Below are 19,305 nucleotides of genomic sequence, written 5' to 3' on the forward strand. Positions count from 1 at the left end.
CCACCCTGGATGGCAGTAGCATACGCTCCACCGCTGCCTTTGGAACCCTCCCCTGTCTGCAGTCCCCACTGCCCCTGCTTCACACTGTCAGGTCTTCCTCCTCCCTAAAATGAAGTCAAGGGTCACAGATCCATGGGGGCTATGGGGCTGCAGATTGCTCACCCCTCCTTCAGATACAAGGCGAAACCAGCCACATTATCCAGCACCTTTGGCATGGATTTAATTATGTGACTCTTTGTGATATTGTGCTTATAACACACTGCTTTTATGCTTGGTTCTAGCTTGATTTATTTTGTATTTTGTTCTTGTATTCTTGAAATTGTGTATGTAAGCTACCCTGGAGACTGCTGATGGAAAGATGGGGGTCTATTTTTAACAATTTATTACAACTCACCCTTGTGACAGCAGCATCATAGCTGATGGAAATGTGAGAAAAATGAATCCCTGAGCAAGCAGAGATTCATTGCAACCCATTGTCCAGATAAAAATTTCCTATGTGCAGACAATTCATGGGGGACAGGATAGTTTCATACAATGGAAGACAAGTACAACCAAGGGACGGAGAGACACCAGGTTGATCTTGACCTTTCTGAACATTAATGGGCTGTTCAAAATGTCAAATTAAATCACAGGAGTCTTTTCAGTTGACTTCAGCAGTCATTAATAGAGGACCTACCATCAGTGGCCATTATCCATGATGCCAAGGGACAGGATGGCTGCAACTTGACTCATTTCATAAGTGAGCATCATAATATATTCAGTTTGACCCATATGTTCCCCATATTTAGTTGTTATTTCAGTAGTTCTTTGCATGCATGACTATGATCTCCAACAGAGGCGAATGGCCCTGGTACTTAGGGAGAACAGCTAGGAGTCTGTTTTCACTCTTTCCCAGCATCTGCTATCTGAGGTGGTTGCTTCACTTTGCCTAATGGTAGGGTGGCCCTGACCTGATGTGGTTGGAGCAACAGGAGAGCAGTCAACCAATGGCTTCAACTTAGTCCCTTTGGCAAATGCGTCAAAAAAGAACTGAGTGACATGTAGGGTCAACACAAGGTGCACCTCAGTTGTGCGGAAAGTAAACAAAGCAAATATATGGCTCAGAAAGAGCAATGCAGCCAATAGAATATTCACTTCTACATTCCTAAGGCTGTCATATAAAAGGAGATATGGAGAGGTAACTTAAAGGTAGAAGAGGGATCACATAGCTTGAAGGGAACATCAGGGAATTGAAAGGTAGCATGAAGTCTTGGGACTTGGGAGCCAAAGTGCCATTTGAGATTTGGGGGAGAGCTGGAAGGGTTGCTTTTCACACATACCCCAAGAGAGGTAGGGCTTGTTGGGCTGGAAGAGATAGAACAGGGGAATTCATCCTCTGAGGTAAGTTCTCTTGGAATGTACTTCAGAAGGGTGAAATAAGGAAATGCTTCATGCAACCCTCCCTCTGGGACATCTTTTGTTTTTTAGAATATGTACCTGAAACCAACCAACTAGACAAAGAAAGTGGAAATTTCCAGATAGCTTGATTGGTGAGGCAAAGACTGGGTTTTATGAGCACATCTCTTCATGTTCACAGAATCACAGTATTGTTGAATTGGAAGGGACCCCAAGGATAAGGTATCCTGGTATGTATTATGAAAGTCCCTAACAATATGTAAGCTAAGGAAATCTGTAATGAGTTTAGGTTCTCTGGGCTATCAAGCAGCAGCTTGGTAATCTTGCTTCATTGCAGTAATGGGTTTAATGTTCAATCTCTGATCAAATTAAAAGGAACAAAGATTTCATAACATAAATGAAAAACTAAGTATACTTTTGTTCAGCTTTAAAATAATAAATGTATTCAACTGGGAAAAGGTAAGTCACTTCCATTCCTCTACCTACTTTTTGACCATACGGCTCCCATAAAGTTCCCAGTGAAGGAATGCAACCCTTGGAATGCAAAGTTTTCCCACCCCTGTTGTAAAGGCAGCTTGGTACGAAATGCAAAAAAGTGACTACAGTGGTACCTCGGGTTACAAACACTTCAGGTTACAAATGCTTCGGGTTACAAACTCTGCTAACCCAGAAGTAGTTGCTATGGGTTGTGAACTTTGAACCAGGATGAGAACGGAAATCACGTTCCGGCGGCATGGCAGCAGCAGGAGGCCCCATTAGTGAAAGCATACCTCAGGTTAAGAACGGTTTCGGGTTAAGAAAGGACCTCTGGAACGAATTGAATTTGTAACCTGAGGTACCACTGTATTTTAAAATGTATGTCGTGTAGAAAAACAGTGCAAAACTAAAAGGATGCATGGATTTCACACCTCTCAGTTGTTTAACTCAGAGGTCTTGCTAACCATAACTTGAGAGATTTTTGGAAGCTTATTCCCTTATAACTTCAGGACTTATATTTCAAGACTTGGATAGGAAATCACTTGCATCAAGTTCAAGTAATACGATAGTTGCAATGCTGGCACTTTCAACCCTGACATGTTATGTTCTCCTTAGGAGGGAAAAGGCCCATTAAAACATTTCTCCAATTATTAACATTTTCTGCACTGTCTAGACATTTAGGATGCAGGAACACACTGTTTATATGTCTGCCTTGTCTTGCTAAATGTACACATTTTAAGTAAAAACAGCTCAAGATTTTTCCCTTCTACTACAATATAACCTTTATTCACATTTTCCTCCCAGTAAAGAACCAGACAAATCCCAACAGGCTTAAGACTTAGGTTTGGCTCCAGTTCGATCAGATAGTCCAACTTCTCTGTCTCTTTTCCTGAATTTCGTATGTCCAAAGTTGAATTGTGTCAAGTCCAAGGTTAAACATGATATGCAAATTCATTCCAAATAAGGGCCAAAATAGATCTGACATGAAGATGTGTTGTTGTTGGTGATGGTTGCTGTTGTGGCAGTGTTTTATGCTGGCCATTGTGGCTGGTTGTTGTGGCAGGTTGCTCTTGTTGCTGCTGCTGTGCCTAATTAACAGCATTTTGGGCGTGTTGCTTGGCTCCTATTTTTAAAGGAAAATTATCATTTCCCTCGTGTAAAGTCATTTTCTTTGTTTGTTTAAAACCATTTCTAGTTCTGAATTAGGTAAAGGTAAAGGACCCCTGGACAGTTAAGTCCAGTAATGGGGTTGCGGCGTCCATCTTGTTCCAGGCTAAGAGAGCCACCATTTGTCCACAGACAGCTTTCTGGGTCATGTGGCCAGCATGACTAAACCGCTTCTGGCGCAACAGAACACTGTGATGGAAACCAAAGCGCACAGAAACGCCATTTACTTTCCTGCCGCAGCAGTATCTATCTATCTACTTGAACTGGTGTGCTTCCGAACTGCTAGGTTGACAGGAGCAGGGACCGAGCAATGGGAGCTCACCCTGTCATGGGGATTCGAACCGCTGACCTTCTGATAGGCAGGTCCTAGGTTCTGTGGTTTAACCCACAGCGCCACCCGCATCCCAAATGTGTGTTAGAACCATAATTAATAAATAATGCATCCATTCCAATTTGAAAACAAGACTAGGTAATTTGGAGCCTCAAAATCTGGGCGGAAATTTTGGAGAAGAAATTTGAAAACATCCCTCTAGCAACCAGAAAATATTCCCAACTCATTTCGCAACACTGAAGAGAGTGGGGAAGCCTCTGCTTGCATGGATCACTGCACTTGCCTCGACAGCCAGCATACTGCATAACTTTGTGGTCCAAATCACTTTGATCAAACCTTCAAAATGAGACTCCTAAAGAGCTAATTCATCTGTCAGTTCAACCTGCAAGGTGCTTTTCTTCTCTCATTACGTTTTGAAATCAAACCTCTCTTACGATCCTTACACAACTTTCATTTCCTTAAGCATCAGCAAGGTTCCACATTTCAAAAGCTCTTCACTCAGCTACAAAAGGCAGCACATCATATTTATTTCTTAATCAAATGTGGGGGGAAAATAAAAGCGGCAGGACTCTCACTGAAACCTGTGGGTAAAGGAAAGGAAGTTTAAAAAGAAAGAAAGAAAATTATTCATATACTAAATCCCTAGCTTTCCTTTATCTTTGACACAAAGGAAAAACATAACATGGTCAAAAAGATAAAACAATGTTTTTCATGAAACAATCAAGGTGAGAGCTCTGTTGTTGGCATCCGTCTGGCTTAAAAGACAATGGAGTGCATCTTTGGAGGTGAAGTCAAACCGTTGTGTTTGCAGTGACCTCTCTTGGGCACAAGGCTGGGCAGTGTGTATGGAGGTTTTAGGCTGCCCAGATGACAAGACCCCTCCCTCGGGCTGGCTGATTTGTGCTGCAAATGAAAGCAGAGCAATACGTTTGGCACCAGCTTGGCTGCAGGAGTTGTCAGAAGCAGGCACGCAGGGTGGCGCTGTGGTCTAAACCACTGAGCCCCTTGAGCTTGCCATTCAGAAGGTCAGCAATTCAAATTGCCATGACGGGGTGAGCTCCCATTGCTCTGTCCCAGCTTGTGACAACCTAGCAGTTCGAAAGCACACTAGTGCAAGTAGATAAATAGATACCGCTGCGGCGGGAAGGTAAATGGCATTTCCATGTGCTCTGGCTCCATTGCACTAGAAGCGGTTTAGTCATGCTAGCCACATGACCCGGAAAGCTGTCTGTGGACAAATGCTGGCTCCCTTGGCATGAAAAGCAAGATGAGCACCACAACACCATTCCACTATCTTGGGGACTCAACTCTGCATTTGTGTAGGGTTTACTCCTTGGCTTTTTCTTCTCCGCAAAATGTCTTGCAAGGCGGGATATTTTTTCTCCCCAGGTTGATGAGCCCCATCTGCCCATCACTTCTTCCTATAACACATGCAGAAACCGCCTTCTTGAGCACTGGATCCACTGTTGGTCTGTCTGCTCAATCCACTGGAGCCTGTCTTCTCTGAGGGATTGCGATTCATCTGTGTGGCGTTCGTACGGAGCCCCCGGTCGCCTCACAGACTATTGACCCGTACACCACTAATCCACTGCCACCAACCAGGTGCTCCCCAGTTAGTCTCAGTCAGGTTCTTAAGTTAACAATGAAGATTGTAGTTTACTGCAAACACAAATAAACTTTAATGCATTCGAAACGCTGTTACCCTTTACCCTCTTAGTCTTATTTTATTCTGTCTCTAACTCTTCTACCTCCCCTCACACAAGAACCAACTGCACTAACTGTCTCTCTATTTCCATCTGTCTGCCAACTGCTTTCCCAACTCCCTTTTCCAAACCAACCAACCAACCAACCTCCGGGCTAAGCCCCTTTATAAACAGGTAGGCTCTGCCTCTGGCTTTTCTATTGGTCTGCCTATTAACTCTTTCTTTCCCCCTGTACAGACATTTTCAAAAGAATGGGCAAACACCACAATCTGCTACCCTCACCTGGTGTAGTCAGAACCATTCCCAGGGTGTGGTCGCTGTCACATGCTGACAGCCTCTAAAAGCCACAGGTGAGAGCTGAATGCAGGGTGGGAAAAAAGTTGGATGAACTAGATGAAGACATCTGAGGCAGCCCTGTTTAGGGAAGCTTTTAATGTTTGATGCATTACTGTATTTTAATATTTTGTTGGAAGCCGCCCAGAGTGGCTGGGGAAGCCCAGCCAGATGGGCAGGGTATAAATAATAAATTATTATTATTACCACCCCAGAAGGGGCCTGACATGTCCCCCATCAGAGGTACTACCCCTCCCCTAGCTCCCCATACACCCCAATGAGAGCATTTGAGCTTATAAAATTCATTGTTCTACTCTTCGAATCCAAAAAAGTGTTTGAGAAGGAAGTGCCCCCTCCTAAAAAAATAAATAAAATGGAGGTAGGGGGATTCCTTAACAGTTTTCTGGGAGATCTAAATCATATTCTCAGTTTTGCATACATAACATGTAGAGAATATTTTTATCTGCTTAGATGTGAAATACTAACAGATGGGGAAAGTGACATGCAAAGAGAGCAAATAATTAGGAAAGATGGATGGTGGTATTTCAAAAACCCCAGCTTCAGCATTGTTGGAGATTTTCTAAGGGCTCTTAAAGAAAATTCTAGGTTCTCCCTCACATTCTTAATAACACGTTTGTGACAATACGTCTTGTTTTGATGGTTCTGCCCCCAACCATGATATATCAAAACAATTTACAATTATTATCTCATGCATTTTCCCAACATTTATGACTCACTCTCTTCCAATACTTCAGGTCTAAAATAGATCTTGACTTCGCTTTCTGATGTTTTTTGGCTTGAATCATCTAGTTCCAAAAAGTATATTTCAGGCAATGGACCTGTGGCTAATTTCAGAAGAGCCATACCCTCCTGTAACATAAATGGCTGCACCTGGAAGACTTTGGCCCCAATTCTTAAATGTGTTAGAAGGCAGGGGAAATCCTGAAATTGGTATGATCATGACCTGACATTGTGAGGAGGTGACTATATCAGTTTTTGTTTCTCTCATTTTTTTCAGTCTTCAGTTCCCCACATTTCTACATCAGCTTGCAAGTTCTTTTCCCCCTTCCTTCCTTTACAAAAAAAATACTCCATAAAAATGCATTCAATTTTTCTAACATTTTTGCAAAGCAAGTTCCCTAATACAGTGCATTTTACGTGTTATTTTTGCTAATTCATGCATTTGTATTCACACTTCACCTTTGCATGTGCATCTTTGTGCACATCCCTTGGCAGGCAAACTGCATTTCAAAATTCAGAGAAGTAAAAATGTTGAAAGGTGGCTGTGTGTCGATTCATATATTGCTTTGGAAAGTGGGAATTAAGTGGTGCGGCAATAAAACTGCTAGCACAGTTGCAAAGCTAAGCAGGGTCCACTATGGTTTCAAATTGGATAGGTAACGGTTTTTTGAGATCCTTGCATTGCAGGGGGTTGGACTAGATGACCTTCAGAGTCCCTTCCAACCCTATGATTCTATGAACTGTGAACAGAATTGAAATTGTCCTCCAAATGGGGCTTAAACTGGAAACCCATGGGTCTGGGGCAATAAGATTTTTTAAAAAAATATTTTTTATTAACCGACCAATCAAATCAAATTAAATCACATCACATAAGTTCCGAATTACAAAGCTGAATTTTAAATTTTGTTGGGGGGACCCATATTTCAAGATCCGAATTGCTACTGCATTAATGTCCAAATCAGACCAAATCAGTCCAGAGTTCATAATTCTATCCAGTCTTATCTTGCTGTTTCCACATTACATCTTGTTCATATATTTTCTCTTTTTTCTTTATGATCTCTTCTGATAGTCTCCTTAAGCCAATAAACACTAATATTAATCCTGTGTGAATTTTTTTGTTCTTCCAATCCTCAAATCGAGATGGTTTTCATATATCATCACCTTCATAGATAACATCACTCTTTCCATCATTATCTCGCAAAACTGTCGCTCTTGAGTCCCTCTGAGGAGTTTCACCCACAGTATAAAAGCAGCTCTATTTCTCTATTTCTCCTCCCAGACTCATAACCTCTGACAGAACTTCCCAATATGGCGACGGCAATTTTAACTGCGTCATTCCAGAGCTCTTGTACATTCCACGCTCTTCTTAAAAAATGCTTTGGTTCGAAAGTTTATCTCCACACAGTCTTAAATCCACAGCTTAAGTCCTTAAAATGACATTTATGACTCGTGAGGGGAAGGGATTCTTGTTTGATCACACAAGGAAAGAAAGGAAAGTCCCGTCCCCCCATCAGTCATTTGCCATACCGTATCTTGGCGTATCTTCTCATGATTTATTCTTGTCTTGTTTTATCAGAGATCTCTTCTGTCAGCAGTCTTTACTCCCCCTTCTTCGTTGAAATATGTGCAATTAGTTTCATCCAAATTGTTTCTTTTGAAGTTCTTGCAGCTAGTGGCGCGGATCAGGGACGGCGTCCAGGAGTGCCGGAATCCCACAGGAGGGCTTTGTGCCTAGTGCCCCCACCCCCACAAATTCGGGGGTGGTGTAGGGCACAGCAGGCAAGGGCAGTCCCCCCCACCATCCGGGGGGGGGGTAAGGAGGCTAATTACCCCCATCATAGCCTCCAAATTACCTCGTGTGGGTCGGAGAGATGTTATTGTCAGCCATCTTCCGATGCACCCCCTAGTGGCCCCCCGGGGCAATAAGATTTTAGAGCTGCTAAACTCTAAACCCAGAGATTGGCCATTGGATAGCTTTGATCAAGAGGGACTATAAAGTAGGGTTGGGAAATCTGTGGCCCTCCAGCTGTTGTTGGAATATAACTCCCATCATCTTTAACCGTTGACCAGACCTTGTGAAACTGTCTCTAGATGTGATGTGAGGGTTCATCCACATTTCCACTTGTCTGAGCAATTTTCTGATTGTCTTGTGCTTTCTAGGCACAGGTCTGATCTGAGCAGTTTTGCCTTCCCCCAGAAAACCCACTCTTTAGTGCTAAATCATGCAGGCACTCCATCGCGATCTTGTCAAGCATCTTGCCCCAAAGTGGAATAAATTCAACTGGGCAGTACTTGTTAAATTCTGTTGGGTCCAGGGTGCCCCCCCCCCAGAGTGGCTGCAATATCAAGGGGGCAGGCACCACCCCATTCACCACACTTTGAACACACAGTCATATCCCCAGCTAGCCTTTATCGGGCATGAAGGGCAAGGGTCAACAGAGCATGCTGTTGGGCATATACTTGCAAGCACCTTGTCCATGCCACCAGGCTGCAAAAATGGAATCTGATCCCACAAAGCTGCAAAAATGGAATCTGATCCCACAAAGTTTTGTCTCAAAAGTGCCCAGTAAGCAATTCAGAGAGGTTTTCTGAGTTGTCCCAGACCCTATCCAACCAATATAGGTGCCAACAGCTTATTGATCACTTTGAAGAGCTCTGCTGGGTGGTTACTCAAGGGTGCGCCCCCTCGCTGCTTTCATGACAATTCAGTAGGCACGGTTATGTGCTGTAACATGCGTCAAATCATCTTTGTTGGGGTTTTTACTCAGTGGGCTAGTTTCCACACACAGAAAGACATACCCCCCCCGTCCCCCTTCCAAGTGAGAAAGAGGCATTATCAGAGTTCAATGACACATTACAGCTGTGCAAAAAGCCACAAGAAAAGCAGGAAGGGTGAGGGATGTTACTTGGGCAGGTGCATGGCCTTGGGAGAATCCGGAAGGCCATGTAAGAGAAGCCAGGGGTGCTACATTTGGCCTTCAGCCCTGAAGGTCCCTGCTCCTGTTTTAGACTAAGATGAAACAGCAACAGATTTGAAATCTGCCAAAAGAAGACGACAAAAATATGTGTGGTGGGGAGAGAAGATGGGAGTCGTGTCAGCTGTGCACTGTGCCAGGTGTTGACTTCATTAGCATTGCAAATCCCACAGTCGGATACACAGGAGATATTCTTTTCAGGAGAAGTTTAGATGGAAATGTAATTAGAACCTGTAAAGTAAGTGCTAGGAAGCGCCGTCTTGTAAGGTTGCGTATTAATATGAGGCTGAGTCAAAACTGTTCTTACCATTTCGTGCTCTTTCATATATATATATTTTAAAAAATGTCATCAGTGTTTTTATCTCCCTCCCCTTGCCTTGAAATTATGGTAATTTCTGTTTGACTGTTTTAAACACTGCAGGTCTGAGAACCTGCAGTGAAATTTCACTAGAAAATGCAGCACTTGGTGGTCTTTTTGTGTGTGTCAAGAACAGCAAGTACAGCAAACTTTTTAAAGTCCTGAAATCTTCTGGAAAATAGTAATGAGATGACATGGCAAAGCATTCTGGGAATTATACATTTGTGGTGAGCACCATTCAGAATGAAGCTTAGCGCCAAGGTCGCACCACGAATCTTTCCCCTAACATATGCATTTTTGTAAACAGTGTTTGGTTTCCGAAATTCTTTGTCAAATTTGGATAAGTGCCAATTTTGTTTTGCGTATTATTTTGGAAATTGTGCATTTGAGAGATTTGGGTTTAAATGAGACCTGTATCAAATTTCTCCTCCAGCCCTAGTCTGGACAAACTGGTTGAAGTGCTCCACTTCAGAATTGTGGCTCTTGAGATTCTTCCTCATGCCTTGGTTGTGGCTCACATGCAAAACACACAATTCACAAGCAGAAGGTTCCAAGTTCAAGCTCTAGCTCAAAGGATCGGGCAGCACTCCTGGGAAAGACCAGTGTCACAAATCCAGGAGATTTTCTGCCAGTCAGGATAGACAATATTGGACCGGATGTTTCAGTGATCTCATTCATACCTTGGGGTAAAATTTCACCACCTACTTAAATTTCTAAATGAAATCAGTAGAACTTAAACATGCTTAACACTGGCTGGATTCTATCCATCACCTACCCATCTATTTATCTATCCTCTAGGCCAAAAAAAAAGCACAGTAAAGAAAGGCTGAGTCATAATAATAAGCTGCATCTCCATTAGAGACTTTTTTGTGATCAAATTAGAGGGAAAGTGTTAAGTGCAAGGGAAGCAGGGAGGTGTTCACTTGGGAATAGCTTGGTTAATATACGGGGCTGCTTTAAACCCACTGCAAGTGTAATTTACGCTTTGACCTTTCTTCCTGCCTTTGCCAGCCAGGTTGCCTAAGCATTCCAGTAAGACCTGACAGATTAATCATCTGCTTCGGACCACAGCCCACTAGAGACATAATATGCTGAGCCTGCTGTGTTTGACAGACCACAGCTCCAGCGCTATGCTTGAGGGCAGCTTGGCAGCCACTTCCTGCTAGGAATGGAGATGGTGTGCAAAGGGATGTTGCTTAAACACCATACATTATTGCCTTCCCTGTTTAACCAACTTCCTTTCAAGGGAATAGGATCCAGCTGAAAGCACAAGACCCTTGGGTCTGACCTGTTCACAAGAAAATTCTATGGGGGGGGGGGCTTTGTGCATCTTCAAGCAGATATGATATTCAAATTTAAAAAACATGGTTGTTGGTTTTAAAATCTACTTCTGCAATATAATTAAAATGACGTATCACACCCCAACAGTGCCCACCACCAATTCCCCTTTTTTATTTTTCATAACACTTGGCAATGAGTGACTAGGCAGCAGCCATCTTGATTTCCTACTATGATCCCTAAGGGCTGCCTTTTTAACTTTCCACACTTCTCCAGAGATATGCTATACCAGGGACATTTGAAGCCCTGGGCTGTCCTCTGTTGAAAAGAACTCTTCAGCAATAGGCAGCCTTATATAGGAATATCAGGTCTGTCTCAATTGTAAGCTCCGCTTTTATTAAAAGGTGCCTCTTCAAGTAAAGGGCCCTGATCCACTCCAGCAATCTTTTGCTCCAATGGAATGGGGGTGATTCTGGTTGCCCTGGGAATTCTGCTATAGAGTCTGCTGAACTGTTCAGCAGTGGAATGGAGTACTTTGGAAGGTGGTGGACTATCCTTGGTGGGAGGTTTTTAAGCAGAGGTTGGATCTGACAGGGATTCTTTAGCTGTGATTCCTGCATTGTAGGGGATTAGATGAGGTACCTTTGGGGGTACCTTCCAATTCTACAATGCTACATTCTGTGAGTCAGAATGTGGCAGTGCAATAGTAGTGAGTAAGAGTAGGCTGGCCCTATGTACAATCCCCCTTTTGCAGGGGCTGGGAATATCACACTCAGGGGCCAAATGCAGTTCTCCAGACATCCCTATCTGACCCTTAGGACTTGGCCACCTTCCAAAGTTAGAGATACAGATCGGATTGTTGTGACCAGTGTACACGCCTATCAGGTACTCCTCTTGAAAACTGAGAAATTCATTCGAGTCCACAGAGGAGATGTCTGGAAACGGTTTAGCCATTTTTGCTCCTGCTGTCGGAAACTCATCTCTTACTCTGGTGTCCCCTGAGACTTCTCCGTTAGGACAGTTCTACAAATAAATCCACTTCCCTGCTTATGGCTCTTTCTATTCTCCTTCACAACTGTCCAGAATATCAGGTGCTGAATAAACAGAGGTTGACTAAAAGATCAATGAAGCTTCATCTGGCAAAACTCCAGACTGTACAGCCGTGTCACTCTGAAGAACTTTATTTAAAAACACAACGTGAAGGGCATATATATGAGTCCAAGTTCCTGGAACACCCGACTTTCATGCAAAAGAATAAAAGCTTCTACAAAGGGAGAACATTTTTGTATAAAGATTTCTGGCGTTTTGTCAATAGATTACAGCTAACAGTAGGCTGATGCCCACTATCTGATTTGGAATGGGGGTACTTATTCCAGTTACCTTGGAGAGCATCTTACATTGGATGCCCTAAATTAATTCAGGTTAAAACTGAACCCATTTTGAATCAGTTCTATTGAATTCACAGTGATATATTTGGGGATGTGATGGGGCCTGGAAGCATGGCTGAAGCATGTGCCTCTAACACTTTGCATTCCTTATCAGAGGTGGGGCATCAGGGTCCTATCTGGCCAGGATGAGTGCAAGGTGAAGTTTAATGAAGGCCTAAGATGTGGCTGCTATGCGTGAACAATGTATCTGATGAGGAATGATATGCTATGTCTGAACCTTGGGAAGGCAAGATTCCTTGTGGGTGGGTGGCTTTTGTACTGAGAATGGGGTTGCACTCATACTGAAGGAGCAGGTACATTGTTTGGAGGTACTCTTTGTGCCAACCTTGTCACTTGAGGCTCAGGTGACCTCTGTAGCTATGGATGCCTATTTTCAGCTTTGTCATTGGCCTCATCCAGCAGGGCTGTTCTAATGTTCTTATGTAAGTCCTTAGGTTTCTCAATTGTTTTGGATATTGCTAAGCATGTGCAGTATATCAGAAGCATCCAAGGGTCAAGGGAATTACAGCCCCATAATCCCCAAGGTATAGCAACATATAAGACCATTGCGAATGAAACCTGATGAGTTCCTGGCCTCTGCAATTGCCTCCTGATGACATTTCAGGTTCTATAGTTTTGTCATAGAAGCAGAAATAGGTCTGAATAAGCTGCCCTCCCCCCAAAAACCCCCTCAGTGGGTGAATCTATAGGGCCCCTGATTTGAGCCTAGGGTTCCTACCTGTCAAGATAAGCCAATCACTCAGGGCTGAGCCTTGGCCATAGGTGCATGAAAAGGCAGAGTACGAGGAGGATGTCCAGTTTTGAAGCAGAGGTTGCTCACACATCTCTCATTGACTTCTGAATTGGGAAGGTGGATTAAGGAGTACAAGATGTTAACCAGGAGATTCATGTCTTAATTGTCAGAAGTAGCCAAAGCCACTATGTCTCCCATTCTATGACCACAACAATGCAGTGTTTCATCCAGGAGATTATCTTGGCAAAGGAGGGTTCACAGAAGGTAGGAAAGAAGGTTTGGGAAGGAACTGGTGAGACAGCCATAACAAATATGTCAAATTCTTCCAAGGTACAGGCAGGATCTCCAGGGCCAGCTGGCAAGTCTAAAGGAGCAGAGGCAGATGCAGGGGAATGCAACTGGTTTGGCGGCACTGGGCATGGAGCCTTAGGAGCACTGCAGGGGGAAACCACAATTATTATTTAGAATGTGGCATGAGATGTGGGGGCACTGAATTTTGGCATCACATGGGAAACTGCTGAAATTTGAGACTCCAAGATCCACCACTGAAAAGAGGCAGAATTTCAGCACATTGTATTGCAAGCACTCTTTCAGGGAGTAGGTGTTTTCCTAACGAATATCTATCATTTAATGCTAAGGTATTATACCACTCTGATATTATACCACTGTACAGGAGAGATAAAAATGCTGAGGCTATTTCTCTTGCCCTGTATTACAGTTTTCTCATTTTACTAGGTTTTCTTCACCACACACACACACACCGACCATATTCTTTTGGGACATTTGATTGGCATGGTTCCTTTAAGTAGAACAAATCAATATGAGTTCAGCCCTGGGGTGTACAGAATGCTGATAAGGAATTAGTAGGAAAGGCCAGGTAAGGTTTGGTTTAAACTGTAAAAAAAAACTTTCCTAGAATCCTGCTAATTAGCAGTGGTGGAGTAATGGTCCTTTATAGTGACTTTAAGGATTTAGAATAACATGCTTAATCTGGAAAGGCACATTAAATGAAGTGAAATGAAACGAAATGATGAAACTCAAAAAGCTGAACTGCAATTATGTTTTCCAGTTTCAAATTGCAAGTTAAAAACAACAACACAGTTTTGGTGTTATGAAACAAAGACCTTCTTTATTTTGATTCTGTTTGACTTGTCCTGGCTGCTATTACGCAACATGTTTTCCTTTGGGTTTGTTCTTTTCCCTTTCTGGATTAGCTCATAGTTGACTGCAGTCGAGCAGGGATCATAGATGGTAAGACAATTAAGTAGCCAATTAAATGTGTGTGTGTGTGTGTGTATGGTGATGTCATTGAAGGCACATGAAAGCAGTTGTAAGTGAGGACAATGCTTCCTGAATCAGTCCCATGGGAGATACAGCCAATGGGATGGGAGTGACACATGACCAATTAGATTACCAAGAATGGATTGTGTCAATTGAGAACATGAGTTTGTAAATTGATGTCGACATTCCTCAAGAAAGGATGGTGTTTGTTTGGTCCCCCCCCCCAAAAAAGGGGGCACTACACTGTCAAAATCACTCACTTGACAAGTTAGGGATGCTTTCTTTGGTACTGTTCATGATCCTTTGGCTTAGATCATAATAACAGTATTGATTTACTAAAAACAACAACAACAACAACAACAACAACAACAACAACAACAACAACAACAACCCATGAACATGACATGGTTTGGGGCCAGCTTTATGAAAATCTAAGATTTGATTCACAACATCAGGAGGTTATACCCCAAAATGGGTGGAGGCAGAGCCAAAGGATGTTGGCACCACCCCTTTTTACTTTTTATCCCATCCCATCCTCTCACTCCCTCTCCCTTTCCCCCATTTCCTCTCTTTCTGCCATCCATTTCCCCCCATGTTACCATCTGCAGAAAAGTAAGCTAAAGGCTACATATGGACTATAGCAGTGTTTCCCAACCGGTGTTCCGCGGCACACTAGTGTGCCGCGAGACGTTGCCTGGTGTGCCGCGGGAAAAATTAAAAAATTCGAAAGATATCCGGAGAGGCGGCCTTCAGGCGATTTTTAATTTTAATTTTCCTTCTCCCACTTAATGCCCCACGCTCGCCCAAGCAGCTTGCAGTCCTCGGTAACCACGGCGACCCAAGGGAGGGGAGGGAACAGGGAAGTCGAGGGCGGTGGCGAGCCACGATGACGTCAGTGGGCCACGGCGCCTCGCCCTGGCACGGTGTGAGAGCCCCGGCTAGTGGCGCGAGCTTCGGAATAAGTGGGATCCGCGTGCGCGAGACCGAGATCGCGGGTAAGGAGCTCAGCCCTGGGCAGGAGGAAGCGGGGCCACGCGTGCGGGCCACATCCCCACAGAGAGCGAGCCTCCCCCGGCCCACCACTCCGGGCAGGTCCACTCGCATGAGGGGGCGGCGATGGCGACGGCCGGCAGCTTGCCTGCAATGCCATCCCTCGAGCAGGCGAGGAGCCCGGAGGCTACCAGATGCGAGTCCTCTTTCCCACCCTGCTCAGGAGTCCAGAGCACTTGGTCGCATTCAGGATCTAGAGTGGGGAAGCGGGGCTTGTGTCTGGGCTGGACACATTGGGCTGCCTGTGCCGCTCGACCTGCGGGGAGAAATCAGGGTGGGAGTCACGACCGTGAGGCAGGGCTGCCAAGTGTGGCAGAAGAGGACACGGCCGTCGCACCTGTCCTTAGGTAGGAGCTTCTTCCGTGTCGACCTGCTGCCCTAAAGTCTTGGCTTTTTTCTTGGCTTTTTGGCGGTTGGCACAGAAGGAAGGCAAGGGGGAGGGGGGGAAATTGAAACTTACACTTTCGTGCGTCCCTCCCGGCGTGACGCTGCGCGCTGACGTCACGGGGCTGTAATGGTGGTGTGCCTCGAGATTTTTTTCATGAAACAAGTGTGCCTTTGCACAAAAAAGGTTGGGAAACACTGGACTATAGCATTGAGTCCTTTCAATTAAATTTCATAGGTCTCCGCTTCTCATTTCCAGTTTGCAAAATACAGCTAATTGAAAATATGAATGTGAATGTTTTGCAGAAACACCTTATCTCATTTAGTAATACTGTGTCTCAGTGTATACGTGAGCTTCCTTGCACACTAGCAAGCTTTGTTCATTGTACAGTCAAACCGCAAATAATGTTGAGCTGAGATACACGACAAAAGCTCCATAGAACTACAATCATGGTTCTCCCTTTTTTTAAATCAAGACTTTGCTAGCAGTCCACATGATTTATAAAGCTATGTAAGTCTTCCTTGCTGTTGACATACACGCATACATTGCATTGCCCATTCTGTTTTAATACCTAAGCCTCTGGGACAAAGGCTGAATGAAAAAAGCTTGTCAAATACCAAAGGAAAAGGCAGTATTTCAACAGAAATTGAATATGGCAATCTTGAAGTGCAGTATGGATCAACAGACTGGTATATTTGTGCTCTAGAAAAGATGTTTAGTTAAAGGGGTATAACATATTTCAAAAAGTAAAAACAAGGACACCCCCATAATTATTGAGTCCCCCAAAAACACACACACCAAAAAACACAATTTTTCAATTGACTTGCCTAAGATCCAGTCTTTTGGAAATCCCCCCTGGACGTCAATTCCGCCTTTGAAAACCGGTAAAGTCCAGGAAAATCCAGATGTACGGCAGCCCCAGGTATGACCCAGTCAATGCATATGGAGAGTTGCTTTAGAAGAAAATTTCCACGTGATGTGTCTCTGGGACATTTTTCAGGAATTCCATGTTTTAAATATATACATAGATTTATTGATTACTACTGTATTAGTGGTACTCCGGTACTTAAAGCCGACTGCCACATTCCACAAGTCTGGTCTAAGACATTTTGCTCCCTGAGGTGGAATTGCCCCATCAGTTCAAGCCTCACAACTAAAGGTACATAAATAGCTGTGTCTGGTGCAGAAAATCACACAACTGCCTCTCCATTTCCCTGGCAGTAAAAATCTAACAGTAATAAATAAAGGAAGAGACCATTTGCTATCCTTCCAGAAAACCCAAAACTGTTTTTTTGGGGGGGCAGCTGTCTTACTCTGCCTAATGAAAAAGCTGGCCCTGCCATGTCAATCACATTCATACATGGATCTTTACATTCTTTCCTGTGAGAATGGTCAATTCAGTCTACAGATTCAGAAAGCAAAAACAAAACCCTGATCTGCCAGGCCTGGAACCACCATCATTTCAGGGTGAAGGTGGATGCCTGAACAATTCCGTCCTCTCCTTCACCATATCAAAGTTCATGGCACATTAAAAGCTAATAACACGGGGAAAAGCTTTGGTTAGAAAATTTATCAGTGCAAAACTGTGTGCAAATGGCCTCTCTGGTATGGGGTGTGGTTGTGAGATTGCTTGTTATTGTTACTGCACAGCTGATAGACGGAGTAAGAAATATACGGTATATATCTATTTAAACAATACAACAGAAGCAGCTTAAAACTCTTCTGTGGAACAGGTCTGCTTGCTTATGAACCACAAATCAAAGGGAAGCTTGGATGTACTGGGGCTGCAGGAGGCTCAAAAAGCTGCTTAGTTTGCTGTGGCTTCAAAAATGGTGGTCTTGTCAAGTATCTGATAGGCCACAACAGATGACTGATGGATAAGGTCTGGTTTGGTGCACTGCAAGTTTGTAGACCTGGCCCATGGCTGGAGATATGCTACAGAAAGGAAGATACCAGCTAACATTTGGATTTATTGTACATCTGAATAATACAGATTCGCATATTTCTTTTGGGGAAATAACTTAATCCTTCAGTGGCTCCACACCTCTGACTCTGAAATGCACGTACAATCCAAGCAGGTTTTCTCAGCAAGAAGGACCACTGGGCTCTATGAAGTTTACTCCTTAGAAACTGCACTTCCTCTGCTCAATGGGTTGACAGTGGTCTTATTCTTTAGAAGGAGTTATATATTTTTCTACTTGGGTCAGATGACTTGGCCTCGGAGGACAGCTGCTTATGGTTGCTAAATCCCAGATGGATTTTTAATCATCGTTATGGTGCAGTGTTGTATGGATAGTGAGAGCCCATTATGAAATAGCTTTAGGAGTCAATAGGCTGTTTCCATTCTGGAGAATTTCATTAAATGTAGTTTGTAGCTTTTTGGATTATATTATACTAAACATTTAAAGTAGCCTCACTCTCACTGGCTTCAGAGTAGTCTAGAGAGCCACTTATCCGTATCATAATTGAATGTTTTCAAATCAATATAAATTTTCAGAGTCTTTCCTGATCAGCCTACAACTTCATAATAATTTTATTTATAATAATATATTTATGGTAAAATTATAGTGAGCTAATAATAACTTTTGAAAAAATGCTAGTAAGAAGCTAAATTTATTTCTGGTGGAAGCTAATTTCAATTCCCGAAAAATAAGTGAGGTCAATTTGGAAATGATTAAAACTTGTGCTTTCAGAAGCCTTTTCTTAGTCTGATGAATGGCTTGCCAAGGCTAAAAAAAATCTATCTCATGCAGTTTCATAAAAATATAGGAGAACGGTGGTCTTTCCTGAAGTGACATAGGACAGGAGTAACCCAAAGCATAGGAGTAACAGTGTTCTCTATACATTATTGACTACAACTTTCATAATTCCTGATCATTTCCCATGCTGGCAGGGGCTGCTGAGAGCTGTTGTCCAACCACACAGAGAGCACCATGTTGACTACTCCTGACTTAGGAAGAATCCAGTACCAGGTGCAGAGTCAAGCCCAGTTCTACCGTTGTCACTCCTGCTATGGACATAATGAACATCCAGCAGACCAGAGGGAGACTAGCTCTCCATTTCCTATCATTGCAATGTACTTGTCCTCATCATAACAGCCAATGCAGCATAGAACTAAGACTGTCAGACCAAGACCAGAGTTCAAATCTCTCCTCAACCTTCATCAGTTTGCCTGCTCCAGAAAAAAAATGGGCTTAGAAAAAGCTTGCTCATTTCATCTAGAAATAGAGGGTTGTATCCAACTAAGTTTTATTCTACATCGACCTGCTGGAATTAATGTATCTAAATTAGCCATAGCCATTAATTTGAATGGGTCCACTCTGAGTAGAACTTAGTTAGCTACCACCCACAGTTTTCATTGGCTGTGTTGCCAGCCCCAATGCATTTTTTGGTGCAGCAAATGAGAAATGCACAACGCAGTAGCCCTCTTTCAGTGTTCAACAGCATCCGGGAGAGCTCATATTGTGTCATGGCATGGGTGCATCATGTGCCGCCCGCAGCCCATCTCTCCTCTTCTGTCCTTGGTGTGTTTAAAGCAAAGACCTGACTGCATTGCAGCTGAATCCTTCCCACAATCAGCTGCACAGTGCAATCAGTGTTCCCAATCAGTGCTCTGCCTTGAGCAGAATATGGTTAGAATATTCCTGCTG

At 43.5% G+C, this 19,305-nt stretch overlaps 1 long non-coding RNA gene across 1 annotated transcript in view; it reads left to right on the top strand.

The window, feature by feature from the left end:
* Positions 1-1,601: 1,601 nt before the first annotated feature.
* LOC310712256 overlaps positions 1,602-19,305 on the top strand; it is a 46,231-nt gene continuing 28,527 nt past the window's right edge. Inside the window, exons 1-3 of the long non-coding RNA XR_014528813.1 lie at positions 1,602-1,625; positions 5,311-5,423; positions 18,549-18,731. This is a non-coding gene — a long non-coding RNA (uncharacterized lncRNA). The remainder of the gene's footprint in view (positions 1,626-5,310; positions 5,424-18,548; positions 18,732-19,305) is intronic.

The sequence above is a fragment of the Podarcis liolepis genome (assembly GCF_965112155.1).
Source record: "Podarcis liolepis genome assembly, chromosome: 7".
NCBI classification, from domain to species: Eukaryota; Metazoa; Chordata; class Lepidosauria; order Squamata; family Lacertidae; genus Podarcis; species Podarcis liolepis.